This window comes from Monodelphis domestica, chromosome 1 (genome assembly GCF_027887165.1).
Source record: "Monodelphis domestica isolate mMonDom1 chromosome 1, mMonDom1.pri, whole genome shotgun sequence".
Taxonomy (NCBI): Eukaryota; Metazoa; Chordata; class Mammalia; order Didelphimorphia; family Didelphidae; genus Monodelphis; species Monodelphis domestica.
This window is the reverse complement of record NC_077227.1, coordinates 439,475,112-439,487,940: the sequence shown is the minus strand read 5'-3', so window position 1 is coordinate 439,487,940 and position 12,829 is coordinate 439,475,112. Positions and strand designations below refer to the sequence as shown.

General features: G+C 38.6%; 1 protein-coding gene and 1 long non-coding RNA gene across 2 annotated transcripts in view; one reads left to right on the top strand and one right to left on the bottom strand.

The window, feature by feature from the left end:
- LOC103102716 (uncharacterized) overlaps nt 1–12,829 on the bottom strand; it is a 43,640-nt gene that overhangs the window by 2,995 nt on the left and 27,816 nt on the right. Inside the window, exons 2-3 of the long non-coding RNA XR_001626621.2 lie at nt 6,214–6,311; nt 5,331–5,396 (exon numbers count right to left, since the gene is read on the bottom strand). This is a non-coding gene — a long non-coding RNA (uncharacterized LOC103102716). The remainder of the gene's footprint in view (nt 1–5,330; nt 5,397–6,213; nt 6,312–12,829) is intronic.
- Nucleotides 1–12,829, top strand: part of VSTM2B (V-set and transmembrane domain containing 2B) — a 52,451-nt gene that overhangs the window by 16,461 nt on the left and 23,161 nt on the right. The gene's annotated exons all lie outside the window — the stretch shown is intronic.

The window sequence follows — 12,829 nt, the reverse complement described above, 5'->3', positions numbered from 1 at the left end:
AGAAAGGTTCTACTAGTATTATCCTCATTTACAGAAAAGGAAACTAAGGTTAAGAGAAGTTGTGAGTAGCTCAGGGTAACACAGCCAGTAACTGTCAGAAACAGAAATTGAACAAATGTCTTAATGACGCCATTTCTAATACTTTTCTACATCACATGGCCCCTCAAGGAGACCTGCCCAATCCTCATATGCAACTACTTTTATATCCTTCTTTAAAAAAAAATCCTTACCTTCTGTCTTGGAGTCAATACTGTGTATTGGTTCCAAGGCAGAAGAATGGTAAGGGCTAGGCAATGGGGGTCAAGTGACTTGCCCAGGGTCACACAGCTGGAAAGTGTCTGAGGTCAGATTTGAACCTAGGACCTCCCATCTCTAGGCCTGGCTCTCAATCCACTGAGCTATCCAACTGCCCCTTATATCCCTCTTTTTAAGAAAAAATGTATATTTGGGATTCCTAATGAAATAGCTTCCAATGAAATCACTAGGCAGTTGACCTGATCACTACCTATTTAATATCACTGTCATAAAATTCCAAGACAATTATCAAAGTAGCTAGCTCCATGGAGAATATGATGCAAAGAAAATGCTTACTTTGGCTTTCTCTGACATTTAGCAATCTGGCTCTAACCTATATTTCCAGGTTGATTACTCATTACTCCCCCTCACACACTTTACATTCTAGGCAAACTGGACTCCTTGCTGTTCCTGTATATTCAATTCCCTCCCCTCTCTCCCCCATGCCTTTGCTCATGGCTAGTGTTCTCTCCTTCCTTACCTCTCCCCCTGGAAACACTTGGCTCCCTTCAGGGCTCAGCTCTCGTCATCTCCAGGAAGAAACTTTTCCTGTTTCCCTCATTTGTTAATACCCCCTCCAATAACAGTGTATTTCTTTTGTATATATCTAGTAACTGCTTATTTGAGAATACATAATAGCTTTATAATGGAATGCAAGCTTTTTTGAAGCAGGAACTGTGGATCTCTTTTGTATTTGTATCTCCAGTGCCTAGGCAGGACTAGACATCTAATTAGTAAGCACCTAATAAATATTTGTGGGTTGATGATTTTTAACTGGTCGTTCCAAAGAATCAACTTCCTTTCCTCTTCTATAGTCCCCTTAACTATCGTGGAAGGGCAACTATCTCCACCCCACCCTATCCAAATCCTGTTCCTCCTAAAACAGTCAGTTCCTGCAGCCCCTAAAAGTTAAGCTCCCTCTAATTACCAAACCCGACAAAAGAACATCTCATCAAATACATATAATCTACACTTTCCAAGCTCAATACATTAAGGATTCCCCAGGCATCAGTAGGGATAAATGAAGCCAAGTGCTTTTTGTAATATGATATTGATTAGTCCAGCCTACGTGTGGTCAGTGGCAAGGACTTGGCTTGTAGTCTCCACCTTGTGCTTTCTGGGAGACACCAGTCTTTGCTGGATGACAGTTTCATGGCACAGAATAGGTTGGTTCTCTTTTTGCCCTTGTTCACCATCACCAAAAAAGCAATACTAGCTACTGACAAACTGTACCCAGACTGGAAAAGCCAAGGGGAAAGAGAATATAAAAGAGATTATAAGCAAACAGGTCTATCTATCCCTGAAACTTGGGGTCCATAACTCTTCATTGTGAAGTGTAATGTAAACAGAGTTTCTAGGCCCTGGTACTTCTGTGAAATCTGTGAACTTGTTACTGTCATGATAGAGTCCCTCAGGGAAAGATATGCCAGAAATACCAAGATGTGTTACCATGTTGGGCTGTCTCTTCTTCAGTGTTGGACTTACCATCAGGTCACAAGGAGTTAGAAAAAGACAAAACAGGTATAGTGTCACTTCAGAAAGAGAGAAAGCTACCAGCACCTACTCCTGACCAAAGTGATTGGATTTCATATCTTTAAATTCCCCAAGATGAACTCTAGGAGATTGTGATTGCATTGCCTTTTAATTCAACCTAATATCACAGGTGGATTAGGTTTCTGGAGAATGACGTGAGTTCAACTTTGACCATAATTGTTACTGGGGCTGAAAAATTAATGTAACTTTGGATACATGTCTACCTCTAGAGAGGTTGGCACATATTATCTTTAGACAGCATAAAACAAGGATGAGGAATTGAAACAAGATGAAGCATGTTGTAGGAGAAGTTTTTTTCCCTATCAGCACACCTTCAGTGGTATTCATCAGCTCATTCTTGAGTTCAAAAGTGATCTTTCCAAGATCAAGAACTCTTTCAAATTTAAAAGAGCACCTGGTCTTACCCGATGTTATCTTTAGTCACTTCAGGCAGCTAGGTGTCTCAGTGGATAAAGAACTGGCCCTGGACTCAGGAGGACCTAAGTTGAAGGACCTGACAATTCATTAACTCATACATTCATTCAATAAGCATCAAGTACCTATGTGTGCTAGGCACTGAGATACCAAAGTAAGAGAAAATAGTGTGTACTCAAGAAGCCTATATTCTTGATGGAGGGGGAAGATAGAGGGAAAGGAAGATCTCAGGAGCTCAGTGTACAGTTCAAGGTCTGAACTTAATTGAGAAGTCCCTAAAACTATCAAGACTTTTAGGGAAGGGTACATTGCAAATGTCCAGGAAATAAGAAGAAATATAAAAACTTGTGTATCACATTTTAGTCCCCTTATTATAAGTTAATGAGAAGGATTTTGTGCTTGGAGCTGGAGGGAATACAAATATGAATAAAGCATGAATCCTTACACTCTAATTAGCAAGGCAAGGCATTTGTGGAAAGTTATACTACAGTACATGAGGGCACAAGGAGTAGTGGATCGAGAGCCAGCATCAGAGTAAGGAGACCTGGATTCAAACCCTACATCTGACACATAATGGCTTTGTGACTAGGGTAAGACATTTAACTTCTAGTACCTCCAGACAAATCTCTAAAACTGTAGGTTGAAGAACAGACATGTACATCTTCATTGGTAAAGGGATTTTCCTCATTGGGAGTTTCCAATAATGATGACATTAAAGGTCCAGTCCAAAGACAGATAGATAGATGACTGGGCAGACAAAGAGATAGGTACCCAGATAAAGAGATAAATGATGGATAGACAGAAAGGCAAAGAGATAGAAAAAGAGACAGAGATAGATGTAAAAATGGTTAGATGGATGGACAAAGAGATAGATAAATAGATAGAGAGAAATAGAAAGAGAGAGAGATGGTTAGATAGATGGACAAAGAGACAGAAATAGATAGTCAAATGGATAGATAGATAGATATGCCATTAGTTCCAGTCATATTGTCAGTGTTATCCATTTCCAGTGCTATTTTCAGTATGACCCAATCAAAGCAGAGGTTCTCTTGGTACTTTCCTTTGTACTGTACCCATTGGTGGTAAAGAGTGAGTGGCATAGAGAAGGGGAAGAAATTCATTTCATCTATGTCTTCTCAAAGATTGATCACATTCATTGGGATTGTGGTGTTTCTACTCTCTGGTGGAAATTTAGAGTGCTGGTTTTATTCAACATCTTCATTAGAGGCTTTAATTGTGCTTTGACATAGCTCTGACGGCTGCAACAGTATCTATCCTGCTATTTACTGTGGCATTTTTTTCCTCCAACAATATTAAATCCTGACAATTGCACACTTCTATTCTGGGTGCCTAGATTGGGTGCAGATGGGAAAAGCAGGGCTGCCAGAAAAGCTGCCTGACTTGTCACAACAGTTAGCCAAGGAGTGGTTCTGTTTTGTTTTGTTTGGGGTTGTGTGTGTGTGTGTGTGTGTGTGTGTGTGTGTGTGTGTGTGTGTGTGCATGCATTTCAGGGCTGTTATCTGCAGGGAAGCAATTGTCCTAGCTGGAAAGGGACCTGTACTCTGTGGTGAGGCTGGTGTGTTTCTAGTACACAGGACAATTGAATCACTGTGAGGAAAGGGGCTCATAGGAATGAAACTGAGTTAGAGTCAAGTGGCTAAAATGTCATTCTGGGGCAGGCTGGTGTTTTGCAAGGTCTGGTAAAAGGAGGTAACACCTTAAAAAAGTGTCTGTGGCTATTCCTACAGGTATAGAAATAAACTAAAGGAAATGAGTAGTTTGGGGGGGGGGAAGAGATGGGCCACACTCATAGGATCTTAAGTATGAGCAGAGACAAATCTTTCCTAGGAGGGTGGGAAGGAAGCCATGGTTCTTTTTGAGAGGAGGGAGAGTATTTCTTTACAACCAACCAATATCTCTTAGGAGAAGCAGTATGGTGTTGTAATTCCGGATGTTGACTTGGAATTCAATTTGAATTCAATTCAAACAGGAACAGGAAACTTGAATCTAAATCCTACCTTAGAATATAATTATGGGCAAGTCTCTAAACTCTTGGAGCATCTGATTTCTTCCTTTGTTATCATTACACTCAGCCCTATGACATAGGTAAAATAATATTTGGATTATCTACCCCAGTAGGTCTACATGAGGACAACACATTTCAAACCTCAAAGTGCTGTATAAATATGATTTGTTATTATTTATTAAACACCCACTATGTGTCTAGTCCCTGGTATATAATAGGTACTTAATACATATTTATTGAATTGCTGGCCTTGGCGCTAGTTGCTATTAAGGGGTAGAATAAAGTACAATCCTGGCCCTCAAGAAATTCTTTGCTTTAGTGAGGCAACATGACTTTTGCATGCAAAAGACCTGTATTCAAATCCTCATCCTTCCTACTACCGTTGTGACCTCTGGCAATTCACTCCACATTTCTGGGCCTCAGGTTCTTCATCTAAAAAATGAGTTAGAGTTGGATCAGATGACCTATCTTTAAGGCTCCTTCCAGCTCTAACTCTAAAATCCTGTAACATAATAATTCGGTACTCTATCAAGGAAATGGTCTTGACTGAAAATGCTACAGAAATTCAGAGAAGGGAAAGAGGACAGTTATGGTAGAACACTGGGAAATGCTTCCTAGGAGAGGTGAAACTCAAAGGTTGGGTACAATTTGGACAGGTAGAAAGTGGATAAGAAGGCAATGAGAATTCTGATCATGAAGAATAGAACTGAGGAAGAGGCCTTTACAAATGGGAATTTGGAGGATAATTTGACCCTAAGGGTGAGGTATTAACCTCAAGGGTCTAGGGAAATCTAACCAAGCCTTGAAGAGGAGAGGGTAGGTAATGTGATTTAATACTCCAGATTACCTCCTGCATGAAATCAATAAATCCATAATTGGGGAGCATGAGGGATTAAAAGAGAGGAAGCAGGAAAAGAAAGCAATAATCCTAGATGACTCTCTGGGAGGGAGAGAGGAGAGGGACTTAGTAGGACATTTCAGCTATCTAAAAACCAAAGATCATAATACAAATATATTTTTTCTCAAAAGAAAGCCACAGTACCTCCAGAATCAGGCTTCTACTCCCCTTGACTCCTCCATTCCTCTTCTCCCCATTCTTCTTCTTCCCCTAGCAAGCAAGAGGATCTAGTTATCACAGAGCTCCTCACCTAATATCTGGGGCAGAACTTGCCCCTTTGTGTCTGAGACAGAGGCTACCACAAGCTCTCCAGTTAATTTATCCAAGGCTAGATTTTGTTTATTGCTGGCCACGTAAAAGTTAATGTGGATATAATATTTCAAACGTTTTAAAAATCAATTCCCCAGGTGGGTTGATGAATAACTGTATCTGCATTAGAGACTAATGTAACAAAAAAGTACACAAGGCAATAATTCATAATGCATTATATTCTACAGAGTCATATTTTAATGCATGACATATCCTGGGCAGCTCCTCAGTGCTAATTTTATTTAATGAGCACATGTTATAGAATTTTCAGAGCAATGTCCCTGGGCAATTAAAATGTGTTAACCTTTTCAGTTAAAATGTGTTTCTAAAGGAAACTCTCCGGTGTAAAATAGAAAGGAATATACAGATTGGTAGTTGCAATCAAAAGCCAGGTTGTAATAAGAAGAGTGACAGTGTTTTAATCCAGGCCTCATCTTACGGCCCCAGAGTTAACTTAGTAATTCCTCCCTCGACCTTCTTAGCAGGTTCCTACAACCCCTTCCTCCAGCTTGCCTCGCCAAGTTGACATGTTGGTGGTGGAAGGGATGATAGAGATCATCTAGGCCACTTTGCTCACTCTATAGGAGAGGAAACAAGACCCAGAGAACCAGAGGCTTGTTCTAGGTAACATAGCAAGGTTATGTCAGGGGAAAGGCTAGAGTCCAGATCTTCCACCTCTAGTTCAATTTGTCTTTGTAAGAATAGGGAATATGCTTACTGGGAATCAGAAATGTCAGTCTCTCTTCTCTTATCTGACATTAGGCTTCATTGCATTGGTGAGAGCTTTGGCAAGGCATCGTATCTCTATTTTCCCATCTGTAAAAAAACCCGATATTATCTTTAGTCACTTCAGGCAGCTAGGTGTCTCAGTGGATAAAGAACTGGCCCTGGACTCAGGAGGACCTGAGTTCAAATTTGACCTCAGACACTTACTAGCTGTGTGACCCTAGGCAAGTCACTTTACTCTGTTTGATTCCATTTCCTCATCTGTAAAATGAGCTAGAGAAGGAAATGACAAACCATTTCAGTATCTTTGCCAAGAAAACCCTAAATGGGGTCACAGAGAGTCAGACATGACTGGACAACAAGTAATCACTATAGAGAAGGCTACGAGCAATAAATAATTTGTGTGAAATGAAATGCTTAGTGTTCTCTAGAGAAACTAAATTTGGAATCACAGAATCTCAGAGTTAGAAGGGACCTCCACACACTGAACACAAACATAGGAAGAAAAAGAAGGATAATAAGCAATTACTAGTGCTAAGAGCTTTAAAAATATTATTATTAGGTAGCTCTGTGTATTGAGAGCCAGGTCTAGAGATGGGAGGTCCTAGTTTCAAATCTGACCTCAGACCCTTCCCAGCTGTGTGACCCTGGGCAAGTCACTTGACCCCCATTGCCTAGCCCTTACCACTCTTCTGCCTTGGAGCCAATACACAGTATTGATTCCAAGACAAAAGGTAAGGGTTTTAAAAAAATATATTATTGTATTTGATTTCCATAAGGTCTCAGGAAATTGTAGTATTATCTCCATTTTATAGGGAATAAACAGAGGTTAAGTGACTTGGCCCAGGATTACACAGCTTGTAAGTGTTTGTGACTTAGTTTGAACTCAGATCTTCCTAACTCCAGGTCTAGAAGTCTATCTACCCATTGTGACACCTAGCTGCCTAGAAGTTGCAAAGGGACATTTAACTTCTGCTTCTGAATCTCTAGTGAAGGAGAACCCATTACCTCAGGAGGCAGCCCATTATACTTAGAGGTAGCTCTAGGTAGCATGCTGGAACCAGCCCAAAACAGCAAGCCAACTGCTTAATTTTTACTGTGAGCATTTATACCTTGGAAATGCTGCAAATCAGGGCTTAATTTATTGTTTTGTTGATTGTATAGACTTAAGAAAGTAATGAAGAACATGTTGATAAAGCAGATTAAGCTTCAAAGTATGTACAGTTTTAAAGAACACATACATTTCAAAAAGCATATATATCCCTGGCACCCCAAGAGCTGGTTATTAAACACGCAGAGCCCTATATTCTAGCTCTAATTGACAGAAAGCTTTCTCTTTCTTTTCATCACATCCCAAATCTGCCTCTCAGCAACGTCTGCATGTTGCTAATTCGACTGATCTAGGTCTTGAGTTCCTCATCTGTAAAATGAAAAGATTGAATTAAATGACTACTAAAATCTCTTCCAACTCCAAATCCAGGATCCAGTGATCTCAGTTCCGCCCTCTGGGGAAAAAGAGAACACATTTATTCTCTCTTCCACATGACAGCCCTTTAAATACTAGAAGAAAACCATTATGTTTCCTTTAAGTTTCCTCCTCCGGCTCCAAAGGTCCTCTTCTTTCAGTCCTCCCCTTCAGTGTGATCTTATGGCCCTTCATCATCCTTCAGTCAAACAAGTGTTCATTTATTCAGTACCACTGTGCTAGATGCTGAGGATGCAAGTACAAGGCATGAAATAATCTCTACTGGCAAGTAGCTTCCAATCTACTATAAAGCAAACGTAGAAGTATGCTGTATACAGAGTAAATATAAAAAGTGCAAATACGAAGTAGTTAAATACAAGGTCATTTTGGCGATTGGGCAGTAGCAGTTAAGGAGGCAAAGGGATATGGAAGGGAATGTGCAAAGGGCTGGTGTTGGGATATAAAGGGCCATTTTGAGGAAAAGAGAGGCCAGTTTGATTACATCACAGAAAGGGGAATAATGTCCAACAAAACGGGGACAGTAGATTTGGGCCACATTGTATAAGACTTGAAATTTTAGCAGAGGACTTTATATTGTATCCTAAAGACATGAGGACCATCTAGGTTAGGTAGCTGGTTAACATTTATATAGTACCTACTAGATACCAGGCTCTGTGCTAAGTGCTTTGCTACCATTATTTATTTGATGTTCACAACAACCTTGAAAGGTCGGTTACCTTTTCTAGGAGGCTCCCCAAATTATCACCATGAGTCCTAAAATGTGGTGTCCAGACCTGAACTTCTGTGGTCTGACAGAGCAGAGTACATTCTAAGAATATTCTAAGAAATAATGCCTTTCTTTATACTTGTTGTCTCCTAAACTAGCTCAAATAGAGCTCCCTCAATTCCTTTGTTCTAGACACAATGTTCCTTTTCATGCAACCTAAGATTGTATTCATTTTTTGGCTGCTTTATTGTAGTGTTTATATATACTGAGTTTGTAGTCCATTAAAAATCCCAGATTATTTTCATACATACTGTTGCCTGCTCATTTTATAGTTATGAAGAGAACAAAACAAACTTAAGAACTTTACATCTCTCTCAGGGAAATTTAATCATTTTCGATTCAACCCCATGTCCTAGCCTAAAGATATTTTTGTTCAAAACTAGCATGCAAGTATTAGCCAGACCTCCTGTCTTTGTGCCATTTGAAGATCTAATAAACATCTCAGCTGTGCCCTTTTCCAATCACTGATACAAAGATTCAACAGAAAAACACGAATGATGTCCATGGACTCCACTAGTAAACTCTTTGATATCAAACCATTCATGAGCTTTTGATGACCCTTCCACCAGTTCCTTGTCCCCTAACTGTAACCCACATCTCAACATCTTGTCCTCCAGATTAATGATAATAGAGGGTGGCATGGAATAATGGCAGAAGCATTAGAGTTGATATCATCTGTAGTCTAGGGCTAGCAATTCCTGGGCTTACATGAATGTGATCAAATCTTGAAGGTTACCCCTCCAAAATATCATTTTTAATGTTATGAATATATTTTTGGTTTTAATTTACTAAATTTCCACTCTCTATCCCACTACCCAATATAGAAAGTCATCCCTTATAGCAAAGAATTAAAATAATAAAAAGGGGAAAAAAGAAAAAATCCGCAAAATCAATCAATCTATGTGGAGCACTATATACAGTGGTCTACATACCTAACACCCAACCCACCCCCAACCAATGCAAAAGAATGGAAGCAGGCTAATTTGATCTCTTTGTTGAGGCAAAACTTGTTCTTTGTCATTTTTGCACTGTTTATTTTCAATTGTTTTATACTGTTTCTTTCCATTTGCATTGTAGTCAATATGTATATTTTTTCTATGGCTCTGCTTATTTCACTTTGCATCAATTCATAAATTTTCCTATGTTTCTCTGTATTCATTATATTAATAATTTCTGATCACATAGTAATATTTTATCACTGATACACCATAATTTGTTTAGCCATTTACCAAGAGATGGGCATCTACTTTGTTTCCAGGCCTTTACTACCACAAAAATACTGCCAAAACACTTTGGTATCTAAAGAACCTTACTTTTTAATTAGTGTTCTCCTTAGAGTGTATACCTAGCAATAGAATCTCTGGGGTAAGGGATATGGAAATTTTAGTCACTCTATTTGCAATTTCAAGTTGCTTTTCAGAATGATTATATTAATTCACAGGTCCACTAACAATGAATTAGTGTTCATATCTTACCACAAGCCTTTTTAACACTAACTATTCCCATATTTTATTCTCTTTGCCAATTTTCTAAGTAAGGTGTGAAGCCTGAGTTTTATTTTAATTTGCATTTTTCTTATTATTAGTGAACCAAACTATTCTTTCACATGGTTGTTAATAGTTTTCAATTGCTTTGAAAAATTTTTGTTCATATTCTTTTGCCATTTATTTTTTGGAGAATTACTTTTGGTCTTATGTTTTTCTGTTAAAAGTTTTATATATCTTTGATACCAAATATTATCCTAAAAATGTGATATAAGGCTATTTTCCCACTTTGAACTCTTCCCTTCTTATCCTAAATGCATTAATTTTGTGCAAAATCTTTTTAACCACATATGATCTAAACTATCTATTTTATTCTCTATACTTTCCTCTATCCCTTATTTGGTTAAGAATTACTCTCCTGGCCATAGCAATAAAAGGAATATGAGCTGCTTCTTTTTGTTTTTTGTTATTGCATAACTTAATATTCAGGCTGAATATCATTTTTAATTTCTAGTGGAATATAGTATAAGATGTTGGTATAGCCTCATTTCTCACATTGTTATCCAGTTTTTCCAGCAATTCTAATCTGTCAGGAAGTTATTTCCTAAGAAATGCATGTTTTCAGGTTTCAAAACCTGGGATAAATTCCATTATTTCTGATTCTTTCCAGTGTAGTTTATTCTATTGGTGTAGGTCTTTTTTTTTATTTTTTAAGAAATGCCAAAAGATTTGAAGATTTTGTTTTATAATAAGTTTAAAGTATGGAACTGCAATTGCTTCTTCTTTCTTACCTTTTTTATTATTTCTCTCAGTATTCTAGATCTTTTGCTCCTCTAAATGAATTTTGTTATTATTTTATTAAGTTCTATAAAGTTATTGTTATAGCATTAAAACTATAAATTTTAACTTTTATACATCAGTTAGTGAGTCACCTAGTATTTATTAAGGGGCTGTTACATGCCAGGGACTGTGCTAAGCACTGCTAATATCAAAGGAAAAATAAAATGAAAAAACCAGTCTGTGCTTGATAGGAGCTAATAGGCTAATAGGGAGGAAACACACACATACCCAAAATTCTGTATTTAAAAAGATATACACAGGATAGATTGAGGGTAATCTAAGAAGTAGGGCACTAAGATTAAGGAGAAAGCTTCTTGAACAAGATGATCTCACACTTGAAGAAAGTCAGGGAAGCTCAGAAGTGGAGATGAGGAGGGAGAGTATTCCAGGTATGAGGGGGAGCCAGTGAAAATGCTGAGTTGGGAGAGTGTCATATAAGGAACTGCAAGGAGGCCAGGGTCACTCGACTACAGATGGAGGAGTCTGCTGTAAAAAGAAAGTGAGATGGAAAAAGACTGGAAAAAGTAGGAAGGGGCCAGGTTATGAAGGGCTTTGAAAAGAGAATTTATTGAATGGATGGGCAAGGTAATATGGTCAAAGTCACACTTTAAGAAGATCAATGACAACTTTGAGTGGAGGATGGAATGGGGTGTGGAAAGACTTGATACAAGGAAACTAATCAGTAAGCTATTGCAATAAACCAGGCATGAGGTAATGAGGGCCTGCCCCAGGGTGGTTGTAGTGTCAGAGAAGAGAAGATGGCATGTACCAGAGACGTTAAGATGGAAACAACAGGACTCGACTACTGATTGGCTGTGGAAGGTGAAAGTGAGGAGACAAAGGGAAAGATGTGGTTCCCTGACAATAGTAGGGAAGTTATGAAGAGGGAAGGGTTTAGGGGGAAAGATGCATTCAAATCTTTTAAAAATATATTTGTTAGTCAATTAATTCAACTTTGTCTCTTTGAAGTAGAGTTTCTGGTTCACTTTACTTTTACATTTGTGGATCTGAGGCTTTGAGTTTTACTGAAGGGTCCTTTTTCTGAATTTCTGTATTACTAATGTTTCATGTCGTAGCTACTCTCTGTGTTATTTAATATAATGGCTAAACATGGGCACCTTTTCTTTTCCTTTACAGTTTAAATTCCTTTTGATAAATTTACCAGACTCTAGGCAAAAACATTTTACTACCTCTGGTTTGGTATACCCCATTCCTGGCCAAAAACTCCTCATCCCTCTATTTTAAGCATGGTTAACAAAGCCAAATCTCATTCTCATACATCATCTTCTTCAGCAGCTGTTCACTTGCCAAATCTGCCTCTCCCTCCCAAAGCCTTTGCCTTCCATCTGCAGTGGTGATGAAAATCCCACCTGTGAACCAGAATTTTTCAGCTTCTTACCCAAACCTTCATAATCCTTAGAAATACTTTCTAGATTTCTTCTGGCAGTATCGTTTGTGCCTGTGGGAATCACCAGAAGTAGGTGGTATTTATAATGTTCAACAAATTTTGATTTCTCCATCCTCTCCCAGATCTATGCCCAAATACAGAAAAGTTCACTATTGTTAATGTCAAGTCAACACTTTAGCCATCTCAGTACTCAGCAGTGTACCACAACTCATCCCTTCCTCCTCTGACCCTGATGGACGATTTCTCTCACCTGGTGGCACAAGTGATGATCCATTATTCCTCTGAGCACGATCAGCTGCTTTCTCTTATAAAGGTTCAGCTCACTCATCTTTGAAAAGAGCCTCTTATCTATTACTTAGCTTCAAGGATTCAGTGGTTTCCCCCTGCTTTCTCCTCTGCATCACATGCATGGTTCCATACTCCAACCTCCTAACATGTCATGATTCTTCTCCACCTCTTCATATGCTTTTTCTTCTTCGTCTTTGCATTGAAGCTTTTCTACCATTTTTTAAGGAACACTTCCCTTTCCCTGACATTCTGAAAAGGAGGCAGTCATTGCTTGAGCTCTTCCACCCACTCTCCTAGAAGAAAAACCAGTTAGCATTTGAGCTCAGACAAAAGTTA